At 55.3% G+C, this 9879-nt stretch overlaps 1 protein-coding gene across 1 annotated transcript in view; it reads right to left on the bottom strand.

Annotated features, from left to right (window-relative positions):
• Nucleotides 1–5680: 5680 nt before the first annotated feature.
• Nucleotides 5681–9879, bottom strand: part of NCS1 (neuronal calcium sensor 1) — a 61148-nt gene continuing 56949 nt past the window's right edge. Inside the window, exon 8 of the mRNA XM_033858847.2 lies at nucleotides 5681–9422. The gene's annotated coding sequence lies outside the window, so the exon portion shown is untranslated. The remainder of the gene's footprint in view (nucleotides 9423–9879) is intronic.

Genomic DNA, 9879 nt, shown 5'->3' with positions numbered 1-9879 from the left:
ATTACTTTGCTACCAGAATGGGCAAGTTCCAGAGAAGAGCCCTGAAGCCAGCCTTCCCTAGGAGCACAGAAAGAGGGTGATAAGCTCAGACTGCCCGGGCCTGTGCTGATACCGACTCCTGGAACGTGGCCTGAGTCCCCTCTTTCCGGGGAGATACGCATTCTGCAAAACTCTGATGCTTCACTGATACGGAGGCAGTGGCCACTAGCTCCACGTGCATTCCTCCCTTCCCCCACGTGGCTCTCTCCTATCATCCTACCTCCGCACCTTTGCACCTGCTCTTTCCTGCCCGTGGTGCCCTGCCCCCAACTCCTCCCCATCTAGATCCTGACATTCCTTCTCCTGCAGGAGGCCCTCTGGTGGCTGCACGTGGGGAAAAAGGCTCAACACCCCCCCATCGCGGGGCTCTTGTTTGGCATTGCCCACCTGTGGCTGGGGTTCGTGATCTTCTGGGGTGTGCCCTGCTTCTTGAGCCGCCAGCGCGTTCATCAAAGGCCATGGCCTGACGTTGTGGCCACACAGTGTACACATACTGGGCTCTGGTTCATCCCTGCAGGAGCCAGGAAGGACTCCAGTTAGCCTTAGGCTGCTGCCTGGAAATCACCGAGGAAACAGCCAGCACTGGGTTAGTTGGTTTGAGGCATGCGCTTTGGCGTAGAATTCGGATTTCAGAGTAGGCTGGAGGTTTCCCCTGACGACGATGATGATTCCCTCCCAGCGACGGGGAGCCCCTCCCTTCCGCTCCCAGGCCGGCCCATTGCACCCTCACCCCAGGGCCTGGCTCTGGCCTCTGCCGTTGCACAAATCTTCTAAAGCAAGAAGGCCTTTGGATACATAGCATATTAATTGGGTCTTTAGAGTCTTCAAAAATTAAAGTGGGCCCTCCACGATATCACAGACTTCCCCTCCCCTCGGGGGCATCCAACAGTCCAGAGACTAAAATGAGACCCCCTCGGTCAGATGGCAATTCTCCACCATTCCTCCCTGGTCTCTAAACAAAGCCGTTTTACTGGTTGCTTTTTTTTGTTGCTGTTGTGGGTTTCTTTGTTTGTTTTGGGGTGGGGTCTTTTTGCCATGCCTTGCGGCTTGCGGGATCTTAGTTCCCCCACCAGCGATCGAACCCAGGCCCCGGCAGTGAAAGCACCAAGTCCTAACCACTGGACTGCCAGGAAATTCCTGAAAGCTGTTTTCATCACATCTGTCACCTCTAAGATCTGCTTCTGTGATGACTATCTCTCTGGGGAAAGGGCTCAGTTTCTGAGGTGGGAGTTTGAATAGACTGTGTGGAGGTCTGGTCCCCATCCCCCCATCTTAAAACCCCTGGCAAGGTCCTTCCTGTGCCCAATTCGAGGCCAGCCTTCACAGTATCCACCCTCACTGAGGTTTCCCAGGGAAAACCCAACTAGCCAAGTCTTACAGGGCCTCCTGGCTCAAGGAGAGCCTCTGCCCCGCCCCCTGCATCCCTAGTCCTTCAGCAAAAGAAAGCCCTTCCCCCAAGAGTCCTTCCCACTGGGACCCCCAGTTCCCTGAGCCCATAGAGGAGGGCACAGCAGGAAAGGAAGAGGAAAAAGGAAGAGGGGGATGGGAAGGTGTGAGTGAGAAGAGCCCACATGGGGAGCACGTTGCACTGTACGGTTTTTTTACTAAATCACTTTGGCAAACATTGAGAGTTCAGATGCAAACATTTGTAGGTGACATCAGCTCATTTAAAATGACCCAGTGGGATCACTCAGTATATTAGGTGGAATAAAAATGTGGCTGTTGACACAGAGACCCCAGATGGCTTAACCGTGTTAGGAGGGTATTTGACTCCCTCCTAACAATCCCAGTGTAAACGGTCCAGGGCTGGTGTGGCGCTTTGTGGGGGCGGGGGCCCAGGTTCCCGGGAAGCTGTTTTGGAACCCAAGGTCCAGCCAGCCGGAAGGGGGAAGTGGAAGGGAAGTTGTGTTCATCACTCTCATCCCATTGGTAGGAACTGAGTCATGTGGCCACACTCAGCTCCAAAGGATGCTGGGAAATGTAGTCCTTTCGTCCATGCAGCCTGGAGCACAGCTAAAGCGGGGTAAAGGGTATGGGATAAGCAGAGGAGTCTACCATACCTATGCGAGCTCACTTTTCCTAAACTCAGGAGACCTTCAAAGCCCTTTTCCTGCCACTGCCCTGGCCAGGCTCCCCCAGCCCAGGGGACCAGAGGATATAACGTTTCTGTCCCTGGACGTGAGGCAGGCACTATCACAGTGGGATGTGCCCCAGTGGCAGGGCAGGCTACAGGGGGCCCACCAGGAAGATGGCAGGGAGGGGGCAGCCACATCAGGGCAGGGGTCCCCCCACTGCATTCCCCACCCTCCCTCCCACCACCCACTCTTCTCTCCTCTCCATGCCTGGTGATGCCCTGATCCGGGCACTGGGGAGTGTGATTTAGGGAGATGCTTTCTATCATGCAGACATGAGTTTGGGGTTTCGGGAGGGCAGGGGGGACAGGGTGGCAGGCTTGCAGTGGGGAAAAATGGGCCCATCTTGGGGGGTTCAGCCACGCTAATAACACACCCAGAGAACGGCAGCCAGTCTGAGCCATCCTGGTAAGTCAGGAGGCCCAGAGAGGAAGGAAGTGGCCAGATCTGTGCCTTCGTTAGGGCCTCATCCCACAGTAAGCTGCCCAAGGTAGGCTGGGCCAGGGAGAGGTCAGTGCGGACTGCAACCTTACCCAGAACGAGAGACTATGACCCATGATGCGCCCACAGAAGCAGGGGCTCTGAACCACGTCCTTGTAGACACCTCCCAAGACTGCCTGGGAAAGACCAGAGCCACCTCCAGTGACAGTTAACACCCACTGAGAGCCCACCATACTCTGGAATCATTGCCCCAGCTACCTTCACATCAGCCCTTTGAGCCACATCCTAGGCTTCCCAGAAAGGGTGTGCTGCCGCGCACGCACTGCCTTTCAGTGCTTCGGGGGAATCGTGGAATTAGAGAATGTGGGCGTGCGTGTCAATTACCTCCAGTCCCCACCTCCCTTAGTACACGAAATACCCCGGTCAGGAATCCGCTCTCCGGAAGGGGTCACATTAGCATTTTAAATACGTATTGTTATGAAAACCTATACCACAGAGTTGATTCATTTACAAAAGGACGGTAGAAGTCATTTTTCATAGGAGAAGTGTGAGGTGACGGAGATAAATGATGGCTAATTCCCGGGAACTCGCGTCTTTGTACCAGCTGGGAAGAGAGCCCACAGCCAGAGGCTGTGCTCTGGGGTCCCTCCCCACTCGCTGGGCAGACAAGTCTTTTGTACCTTTGCACTTGCTTCCTAGTAAATATTTGGATATTTGGCAGAATTTGACCTAAGACCTGCTTTTGTTGTAACTTTCCATCTGGTGGGGAGGGCTGTGGAGTCATCACCTGCCTCTAACTGGAGGCCACGTTTTTACCAGAAAACCCTGTCAGTTACAACCCGTGCCCAATGTCAAGTGGTGGAGGCTGCTGAGAACCAGGTCTAATTCTAGAACCTATAGCCGTAACCACTGTCCCACACTGCCTTCCCACATTGCCTTTGATTCGCTCCCGTGTGTCTGGCAGAGTTCTAGCGTCTTCGCTCCAGACCCTGCCGGAGCGAGGCAGCAGGCTGGGTGCCCGGCGTGGCCATGGAAGGCGCCACCTTTGCACCCCCTTCTCTGTGGCTGCTTCAGCCCCGAAGCGGGCCCTCCAGCTTTGTCTCCCAGGTGGCGTCGGTCCGACGCTCCCTTTCACAAAACCAACTGTGAAACGCAACCTGTTTTTGCAGGTGGCGGCTCATTCTAACGTTGGCTGCTTGATCTCATCAACGGACACATTCACGTGTCTTTCAAGGGCCCTTGGCCCAGAGCAGTAACACATTTCTAGCCAGCAGTTACGCTCTTGACGCGACGTTGCCTTTTATTGTTCTCCTAATTAACGTTTCCTCAGCAAAAGCTCCTAGAAGGCAAAGACTGTCACCTCCTCTGATCCCCCTCCCCCAAACACCTGGCACGTGGGGGGCCCACGCCATGCGTGTTGAGCAAACATTTGGTCACTTAACTAGAGGGGAAAGAGGAGGTCCCTCCAAGATCCCAGGTTCCAAGCCGAGGGGGACCATGGCAGAGGGCAGCCACTCCAACGGCCAAACCATGGGGTGCCTTCCTGAGAGCCCCCATGGGAGCTACTCACCTACCCACCTCCCCTCCCGAAACACCCCTCCGCTTGGTAAGTGACAAGTCTCTGGGCCCTCAGTGCCTGACACGTGGCAGGTGCAAAAGTTACGCACAGGTGAATAATTAGCCTGAATCCCCGGCAAGTGGAGGGTGGACTCCTCTTTAGAACCCAGCTGGGGAACTCCCTGGCGGTCCAGTGGTTAGGACTCTGCTCTTTCACTGCCAGGGCCCAGGTTCGACCCCTGGAACTAAGATCCTGCAAGCCACGTGCTGTGGCAAAACAAAACAGAACAAAACAAAACAAATTAGAACCCAGCTGGATGTCCCTCAGTGTCAGCAGCTCCCCAGGCCTTCCAAAGTGTGGTCCCAGACCAGCAGCATCGGCGTGGCCTGGTAACTTGTTAGAAATGAACATTCCTAGGCCCCGGCCCAAACCTAGCTAATGAGAAACTCTGCAGGTGGCAGTCTGGGTTTTAACAAGCCCCCAGGTGATTCTATAATGCTCAGTTCTGAGAAGCACTAGTCTAGGCCCATGTTTTCAAACATTATTAAACCTTTAGAGAACCCCAAGAGATGAAACAGGAAGGAATGGAAATGCTGGGAGTGATACATGGGGTGGCGTGGGGATTCACTCTGCTGAACTCTTGGCTTCCCAGAAACACTCCTGAAAATGTTCTGGTTTAATCATTACACCCAAGGTTCTCACTCTGCCCATTCTTTCTCTTGGGGAAACTGGGCAGACAACACCCAAAGCAAGAGAAAGGGTGTCACAGGAGGAAGAAGAAACCTAAAATGAAACAAAAAAGAAACAGACAAAGCAACAGGTCCACACAAGGAAGGCAAAGACAAGTGAGGAAGCGTGTTTAATTGGCGTGACAAGGACAACATACAACGAGAGCACGAGAGGAGGCCTGGGCGTGCTACGTGGCCCCTGTCCACCCCGGGGCCTGCCCCTCCCTCAGAGACACACACCAGCAGATTCAGACAGAACAACACCCCAAAGGAGGCTCAGAGGGACTGGGAAGGCAAACAGAAAATCACCACCCAGGAAACATTGTTTTTGTTTTTGTTTTTTTTTTTTGGTAAGAGTTGCCCAAATTCCTTTCCAAAGCTGCAGGCTCTGGGCGGGGGGGCACCATGACGATTCAGACTCCACTGGCCTTTCACCTCGGCCAAGGCTCTGATGATTCCGTTCATGGCTGCTCCCCACAATGGCCCTGGGACATGGGCTGAGCAGAGACTCACTCCCATCTGACGGATGGAGAAACTGAGTCCCAGTGAGAAGTGACTCGCCCAGAGTCCCGGAGAAAGCTGGTCACTGAGTCAGACTGGGAGCCTGTGGCCCTCCCTGGGGCCATGGGTCAAGGCAAAGACACACGGGGAACAGAAATGTACAGCCTGGGCAGGGGGCAGTCAGGGTGGAGGTGGAGGGGATTCTGCGTTTGTCCCAATCACGGGGAGCAGACAAAGCCTGAGAGGCCTAGATGCCAAGACAGAAGATGGGACCAGCTGTGTATTCGACAAAAGCCTTTTATTCATCCAAAAATCAACCATTGGGTTTATTCCGCAGATATTAAAAAAGGTCGGGGGGCAAGGCTTCCCATTACAGTGCCCTTATGCTGATTCACTTGCTATCTCTGGGGTAGACCTAGAAGAAGGGCGTCTGGGAGACATGCTGCCAGTAAGGTGGGGCTGGAAGCTCAGGGTCTGGGTGAGATCATAGCGCCGCCCCCCCCCCCCCCCCCCCCCCCCCCCGCTCGCCTCCCCATCTGCGGCCTCGCTCTCAAATCACCTATTTGTCTGGTCCGGTCCCCCAAATGCCTTTATTGATCATCGCCACGAGGGGGCGCTCCCGCGTTCCCCTCAATCCCTTAGAAGCCGAAACCACTGGGAACCCGGTAGCTTTTCCACTAGGTGAGCAGTGGGGCTTTCCCCAGGGAGAGGCTGCATCTTCCCAGGGGGCCCAGGAACCCCACACCCCAACCCTCTAGAGAAGAGACAGGGTCCCCGAAAGCCCAGATGCATCTGTCATCTAGGAAGTTGGCTGTCAAAATGAAAAGCATTTCAGGGGAAGAGGAGGACACACATCTGCCTTGACGTTATTCTAAACGACATTATTCTAAATGACGTTATTCTAAACGTTGCCTGGTTAAATACTGGAAACTCATGACGTTCTCCTAAGTACCATCAACGCAGAGTGGGGAGCGGATTCTATGAGGAAGAGGCCAGGGCTGCTGCAGACGGACTGCCGGAGGCTGGCCCCTGCTCCTGGGCTGGGGAGCGAGGGCTAAGAACCTGGCTTCTGGCTGGTCCGGAAGCCCCAGAGCAGCAGTTGACAGGGCTGGGCCTCGGGTGGGAAACGGTGCTGGGGAGAGAGGCCCATGGGCTGCTCAGGGTTCCAAGGGTGCTGCAGCTAGAGGCCTGGTGAGAGGAGGGGACGGAACTGTCCCTGCCCGCAACCTCGGGCAAAAATGGCCAGTGTCCAGCACCCTGCCAGGAAGAGGCGTGGCCCTTCCAGCAGCTCTGGACTTCTCTGGGCAAGGACCCAAGGTGTGCCTTGGCCCATGGGTCCACGGTATCGCCTGCTAAGGTCAAAAGCCACACGCGTAGCTCCAAACCAAAAGGCCTAACGGTGAGGAGGTGGGAGGAAAGCCTTGCACACGGATCTCCCTAGACTCCTAGGAGTCAATGTCTCAGCGGGCGGGGCCCCTATGCTTAACCTTGGATAATTCTTAGCCACAAGCCCTTTCCCGTGATGCTCCAGGACAGGCTGCACAAAAGCTCTGGCCCACTGGACCAGAGAGGTAAATCGAGGCTCAGGTGGAGGCCAGAGAAATCATTTGACCTGGGGAAAGGCCCCGCTCCCCCCATCTCCAGCCCCAAGCCACCAAGCTCACCTGCTGCCCTAGGGTCCTAGGTCAGAGCCAGGCTGAGGAACTGCAGGATTTGGTGGTGAGTACTGGGCCTCCTAGGCCCGTGGCCTGAGCAGGAAGGTGACCGCAGGGGCCTCAAAGAGCCCAAGCTTCAAAGTCACCCGTGAAAATGGAACTACTGCTCCTATCCCCGCAGGATCTGGGGGGCTTCCAGCGGAGGGAGAGGGCAGCCAGAGGGCTGGCTGATGCAAGGAGGGAGAGACAGGGGCTGGCCGAGCGGTCCAGCCTGCAGGAGCGGACACGCAAGTCCCACGCTGGCGGAGCCGCTCTCTGGCGGGGGTCTGCTGTGAGAGTTAAAGAGCAGGAGAAGCTCTGGCCTCCTGGGAAAGTGCAAAGTGGGCGCCAAGGGCCATTTAAAGCGGGGGCCGAGGGTCAGCTCCTCCCCTCCGCTGGCCGGGATAAGTCAGGAGGTGATAGGCTGCTGACTTCGCAAAGAAGAAGCAGGGATTCTCGATTCCGGCCTGGCCCTAAGCAGTCTGGGGGGCTGCTTCTCACCCAGAAGCCTTCCCTGGGCGAGGACTAGTTCTGGGCCTGAAAGACAGCTCAGGAGTCCAGGAGGGACCAGGAAGCTCTGCGGGGAGGGACAGGGTGTGTCATCCGAACCCACACACCACGAACAGTGGCTGCTGCGTCCCTGAAGACTGTGCTAAGAGACAGAGAGTGACTCAGGCAGTCCCCGTGTCTGCTGGGGTCTGTAAACATAGACACAGACCGCACAATCACCAGCTGCAGGAAACCCAAGCTTAGAATTAGACAGCATCAGCACGAAGGGAAGCCTCCGGATCCCCCAGCCCAGGCCTCCCGGATCCGCAGCAGGGGGAGCTGGGGCCCACAGAGGGCAGGGGGGCCCACAGTCACGGAGCAAGGGCCAGCCTCAGGATCCTGCCTTCCGGTCCAAGGTCATCTGACTTTCCTGGTGACAGTTGTGGGCCTGCCCTGTCTCAGTGGCAGGCAGAGCTAGAAGCTTCCTGTGAGCACATGTGGGCCACAGCCCAAGAAGCCACCTGAATGGGATTGCCTGCGGCCCTTCTCTCTCCCCCGCTCCCTTCCGGCCTTTCAGCTAAAAGAGGGAAAGCTACTGTGGTCCGCTGGACAAGGCAGGAAAGCAGGGTGAGCAGCTATTCTCAAAACCCACCAAGGAGGGAGGCAGACTTCACATCTGCTCACTCCCTCCTCCTTCTCTCCTTAGATTCTCGGTCCACCCCCGGCCCTTCCTGGATCCCAGTCTCAGCACAAGCCTTGCCACTCCCCACGGCGCTGCGAACACCAAAGCAAGAACCGAGACACCGGAAGATGTCCCCTGTTTGTCCTCAGAAAAGAGGTTATGGACCCAGAGGAGGATACAGGACCGAGAGGTGTGTGAACCGGGAGCAGAGAAAAGAGATCCAGGAGGGAGGCATTCGAGCTGGAGGGAACAGTGCATTAGCCATTTAAGAAGCCCGCCTTTCCCCTCTCCAAACATCGAGCACAGTATCTGAAAAAAAAAAAAAAAAAAAAAGATTTTTGGCTTCCTGGCCGCTGCAGGCCACCATCCTCCCAAGCGCCTGGGCAGGTGGGCGAGGGCGTGCACGTGTAAACGGTGGGCCCCGCATCCCTGGGAGCATCAGACACACGAGGCAGCAGCAACAGTTACCAACCAATAAATAAAAGGTATCAATTATATATGTATATAAAAAAAAAACCTCACTTTCCCCACAAAAAGCACAATACTGTTATCACAAAAAAAAATCATCAACGTTGTAATTAATCATCCTAGCCGCGCAGGTGGTCTTGCTGCTCGAGGATGGGGCGCCAAATCACGAGGGGCAGGCAGGCCCCCCACGCCCCGACCCCCCGTGGCCGAGGCCGTGACTCCCGTGGCCTCTCCCGCTGCCAAGGTCAAGGCAGGAGGCAGAGTTCTTTGACGTCCCCGAGGCCTTCTCCCCATCTGTCAGTCTGAATCTTCTAGGACAGAAGGTAGTTCTGTTTTTTTTTTCTTTTTCAATGTCTGTTTGAAATAAAGAACGAAAGCACACACGCAGGAGAGCAGGAGGGACCGAGAGGCCGCCTGCGAAGCAGCCGAGTCCTTGGTTTTGCAGAGGACTGGAGCCTTTGCCCATCCGTACTGTCGTTTTCTGGACAAGCAGAAGTTGGTGGCAATTGGAGCCGGTGGCTTCAGGCGACGGGTGGGTGCGGGGCGGGTGGAGGAGAGCCGGGCCTCACGGTTCCAGGGCAGCCCGGTGGGGCGTGGATGCGGAGAAAGGCTGGGTGGACACACGAGGGTGGTGGTGTCGGGGCAGAGGTGGCCTCAGGGCACGGGAGGAGGTGAGTGGCTCCCAGGCATCTGGAAGACACAGGGAGGCGGGGCGGGTTCAGAGCTGGCTGCCAGGGACACAGAGCAGGCGACAGTCAACTAAAGGACCAGGTGGCATCATATGTCACAAGTCCTAAAAATGTGCATGCCCTCCGGTCCACACATTTGGTGCTCAGTATTTATCCTTAAGAAATAAATGTTTATGGGGGGTGAGGGAGGGAGGGACTGGGAGTTTGGGGTTAGTAGATGCAAATTATTACATATAGAATGGATAAACAACAAGGTCCTACTGTATAGCCCAGGAAAATGTATTCAATATCCTGGGATAAACCATAATGGAAAAGAATATGAAAAAGAATGTATATAAAAAGAAATACGTATCTGAATCACTTTGCTGTACAGCAGAAATTAACATGACATTGTAAATCAACTATACTTCAGTAAAAAATAAGTTAAAAAGACAGAAATAAATGTTTATGACAGTATC

This window comes from Tursiops truncatus, chromosome 6, assembly GCF_011762595.2.
Source record: "Tursiops truncatus isolate mTurTru1 chromosome 6, mTurTru1.mat.Y, whole genome shotgun sequence".
NCBI classification, from domain to species: Eukaryota; Metazoa; Chordata; class Mammalia; order Artiodactyla; family Delphinidae; genus Tursiops; species Tursiops truncatus.
The sequence above is the reverse complement of the archived record's forward strand: the minus strand, read 5'-3'. Positions and strand labels throughout refer to the sequence as shown.